Source organism: Procambarus clarkii, chromosome 55, assembly GCF_040958095.1.
Source record: "Procambarus clarkii isolate CNS0578487 chromosome 55, FALCON_Pclarkii_2.0, whole genome shotgun sequence".
Classification (NCBI taxonomy): domain Eukaryota; kingdom Metazoa; phylum Arthropoda; class Malacostraca; order Decapoda; family Cambaridae; genus Procambarus; species Procambarus clarkii.
In genome coordinates this window covers 32,242,544-32,247,631 of record NC_091204.1, presented here as the reverse complement: position 1 = coordinate 32,247,631, position 5,088 = coordinate 32,242,544, and positions in this window count along the sequence as shown.

Genomic DNA, 5,088 nt, shown 5'->3' with positions numbered 1-5,088 from the left:
GATTCTACATTTATATGCTATGTCCGTGTAGGGAATTTTATTGCGATTTTAGTGATACCAAATTTAATGCTGTAGAACAAGTATCGAGTTTACAACCCTGAAAAGAATAGAAACATTTCGTCGCTGTTTGGAGCTCACGGCTAGTGATCAATGTATAGTTATTCATTTGCGGCCGGTCTAACGCATCCTTGTGTGACATTTTATACATATGTTCTTGTAGAACAGTCTATTGCGAACACATTGGGCGCTGCCCAATAAACTCGCCCTTCGGAGCAAAATTTAAATTTTTTTTTTTTAATCTTGATGGAACATAAAATGGCCGCCTGTGTTTATGCTGTCGTCAGCTGAGGCTGTGACGTCACAGGTAAGGGAAGCACGTACTGCGCATTAATGCCTCCATCCCTCGTTATTTATTTATTTATTTATTTATTTATTTATTTATTTATTTATTTATTTATTTATTTATTTATTTATTTATTTATTATATTTATTTATATATATACAAAAACGTACATTGGGGGTTAAGAGACAACATAGAGTTTAAGTTGGAATTACAATCTTGTAAAGCCACTAGCTATATATAGCGTTTCGGGCAAGTCCTTAAACAAACAAAGTTTTAGAGAAATAATTAGGAGTAAAATTGATAAAAAGTGTTTAACAGGTACATTACAGCTTTACTTTACAAGTACAGATGACTTTAAGCAGGATAATTACAGTAAAATTGTCAAAAAATTTTTTTACAGGTACGATGCAAGAATTTTCGACACAAAAGCAGATCAGAACAATACACAATAATGAACAAGGAATCCTAAGTACAATTAGGAAAACATCTCAGGGTTATACATTGGATTACTGAAGCACAATATGAGGATCATTACAAGGAGTAATGCAGTAGAATATGCACTCATATTCTATTATTAAGTTAATATTAAGTTCCTTCCTCATGTTAAGTATCTTTGTGGTACTAGGGACATCCAAGGATTATCTTCAAGGCTTCGTTCTGCAAGTTTTCAAGCCCTTTAAGCTTTCTTTCAGTCATCAAGGCAAGCACAGGTGCAGCATAATCCACTAAAGATCTGATGTATGCAAGGTACATCATTTTGACAATTGTGACATTGGCACCATAGCCTGAGTGATAACCTGCAACATCTCCAAGAGGGCTTATGGAGCCTCTCTTTATACTGACGACAGAGTTTGAATACAACAGGACAATACAAGGCCAAGGTATTTGAATCTGTTAACATAGTCAAGCTGGGAGCCATCATACAGTTACATCTTGCGAACAGCTCCTCCCTGCCTGGGTGGACACCCGTTTAGTATCTTTGTTTCCTCTGCTGAGATATGCCTAAACCTAAGTCCTGACATAAGACTAATACAGAGTTAAGAGTGTTCTGCATGTTAGCATAACAAGTAGTGTGTATCATTATATCATCAGCATACCCAGTAGTGTGTATCATTATATCATCATGTATGATGATACATGATACAAGGGGGTCTAAATTGATCGATCGAACGATCTAAATTGGGTACTGAAATATGGTCAAAAGATTGGGGGAGGCCGTTTAATTCTGACAAATGTAAGGTTTAGAGGATAGGTAATGACAATAGAGTTAGAAGCAAAAGGCAACATGAAAAACACATGGAAAACCATCTCTAATATCCTAGGAACTAAACAACACTCCCACAACCAGATAACACTCTCTAAGTATGGCCTTACACCATCAACTGACTTAGAAATGGCAAATGAATTTAATAGCTTCTTTTCATCAGTTGGTGCTAATCTTGCCAGTAAAATCCCACAGACTCAGACACATATCAACACATATCTCTCAGGCAGCTATCCAAACTATCTTCTCCTCTCACCAGTCAGCCCGACAGATGTTGTGTCCATCATACACTCACTAAAAACCAAAGCTGGGAACACCAGTAAAATCCCATCCATTGTATACAAGAGCGCCTCCCATGCCCTTGCGCCACCTATAGCTCTGCTGTTCAACAAATCCCTTGAGTGTCATACCTTTCCTGATATCCTTAAAAAAGCAAGAGTAACGCCAGTTCATAAAGGAGGTAATCCGGCAGACATAAACAATTATAGACCAATATCAAACCTACCCATACTATCAAAAATATTTGAAAACATTATCTACAAACAGCTCTACTCCTACCTCGTAAAATTTGACATTCTTAGCCCTTGTCAGTTTGGCTTCCGCTCCCAAAAGAGTACCAACGACGCAATTATTAGTCTCCTTGATATAATTTACTCTGCCCTTGACAAAAATAAGTTTCCGATTGGACTCTTCATTGACCTGTGAAAGGCCTTTGATACTGTTAATCACAATTACCTCTTATGTAAACTCCATCATTATGGAATCTGAGGCCATACACTGGACTATATCCAATCCTATCTTAGTGATAGACACCAATGTGTAGCCATCAATAATATAACCTCTTCCATTCTACCAATAACCGTTGGAGTGCCACAGGGCAGCATTTTGGGACCTCTCTTATTTCTTATATACATCAATGATCTGCCTAATGTCTCTAACATTCTGAAACCTATTTTGTTTGCTGATGATACTACCCTCATCTACTCTAACCCCAACTCACATACACTAAATAATGTTGTTAATAATGAACTAAAAAAATTCCACTTATGGATGTCAACCAACAAACTAACACTTAACATAGAAAAGACCTACTACATCTTATTTGGAAGCAAATCTACAAATGCAATTAAGCTTCAGATAGACAATGTAAACATTAGCAATAAAAATGATGGAAAGTTTCTTGGCCTATTCCTAGACAAGAGACTCAACTTCAGTACCCACATACAACACATAACTAAGAAAGTCTTTAAAACAGTTGGTATACTCTCAAAAATCAAATATTATGTACCTAACTCTGCTCTTATCTCTCTATATTATGCACTAGTCTATCCCTATCTTAATTATGGTATCTGTGCATGGGGTTCAACCACTGCAAACCACCTCAAGTCCATCATCACCCAGCAAAAATCTGCTATCAGAATAATAACAAATTCTGCTTTCAGACAACACACAGCCCCCTTGTTTAACTCCCTAAACATGCTAAACATAATCTCACTCCACAAATTCTCTTGTGTCAACTACATTTACAAAACTCTGTTCTTAAATGTAACCATGCTCTGAAACTTTCCCTGGACAGATGTAATGGGACCCATTATCACCACACCAGAAATAAATATCTCTTTGATATCCCCAGAGTTAAACTTAATCTGTGTAAACACTCTATGCAAATAAAGGGACCCAGTCTATGGAACTCACTCCCTAGTGAATTGAAAAGCTGTCCAACTTTTGCATCATTCAAAAACAATACTAAAAAGTACCTAATTTCATCTTCATAGTTTTTTACCTTTTGGTTTAAATTGCACTGTATCTATTGCTACCCAATCTCCCAATCTTTATGTACCCAATCTGAACATCTTTATCATTGTGATCATTGCTGTCTTCTTATATGTGCTGTCAATCTGCTGTATGGTGTCTATTAATCTTGTTTAAATTACCAATCAAGCTGTCAATGTAATCAATCAGAGCGTTAATATACCAATGTGCTTTAATATACTTACTAATCTCTCTCATCTAATTTTTTTCTTGTAATGTATTTGTTATCATTTTATTAATTCTGATAGAATTTACCTACCTAAAATTATCTGTTAGATTAAGGACCTGCCCGAAACGCTGCGCGTACTAGTGGCTTTACAAGAGTGTAAATACTGTACTATGCTATGTATTCTCACAAACCCAATGTACCTTCTTGTATATAAATAAATAAATAAATGAATAAATTAGGTAGTGCCTAGTTTTTATCTTAACACTTTCTCGCTCTTGGCAAACCAAAAAAAACTTGCCCCAAGTGCCCACAGCGTTTCCGGTGATCGAGCTTCAACACTGAAAAGTGTATACTCTTTTTACTGTCCTGACCTTAATTTTTGATGTAGGTATTTTATTTTTGTACCAATATGTTCGCAATAGAATTTTCTAGAAAAACATAAGTATAAAATGTCACCAAAGCATGAGTTAGACCAGCCCTAAATAAAGAACTCTGTCGATCACTAGCCGTGAGCGCCAAATAGCGACGAAATGTTTCTATTCTCTTCAGGGTTGTCAACTCCACTCTTGTCCTACAGCTTTAAATTTGGTTTCACTGAGACCGCAATAAAATTCCCTACACGGAAAAATGCTTATAAATGTAGAATCATGACCGCGGCCCACCCGCAAGAGTGTGGGAAGTGGCGGAAGTGTTTCCTGTTACTGCACACCCGACGGCACATCGGCGAAACCCCTATTGAAAAGTGTATATTCTTTTCACTGTCCTGACCTCAGTTTTCGATGTACGTACTTAATTTTTCTACCAATGTGTTTGCAATAGAATATTCTAGAAGAACATATGTATAAAATGTCACACAAAGATGCGTTAGACCGGCACCAAATAAAAAACTAGATCGATTACACTCGTCGTGTAAACAATACAATGGTCTTACCACGATGATGTCGTTCTCCCAAATAGGCTTTGTGGCTATTAGAGAAAACGAAAATTTCATGGCTAACATGTTTATACTATCCCCAAGTCGATCGAATAAGAATTGGATCTTATAGAAATATTTTTTCAAATGCCACTTGAGCGCGGCATTTGGGTGCATTCAAGGGAAAAATATATGTCGCGCTCAGGCGACATATGGGTGCGAAAGTGTACTGGTTGAGAGAGGTAGTCTTTAACATGATTGGGAAGGTCATTCCACATTCTGGGTCCCTTGATTTGTAGTGCATTTCTGGTTTGATTAAGTCGTACTCTTGGAATATCAAAAAGGTATTTGTCTTTATTGTGTATTGTTATTATTGTGTATTATTTTGATCTGCTTTTGTGTCAAAATTTCTTCAAATTACCTGTAATCATTTTTTGTTGATATTACTGTAAATATTCTACTTAAAATTATCTGTTCCTGTAAAGAAAAGCTGTAAAATACCTGCTAACATTTTTTATCAATTTTACTGTTAATTTGTCAAAAAAATTCTGCTAGTTTAAGGACTTGCCCGAAACGCTATGCGTGCT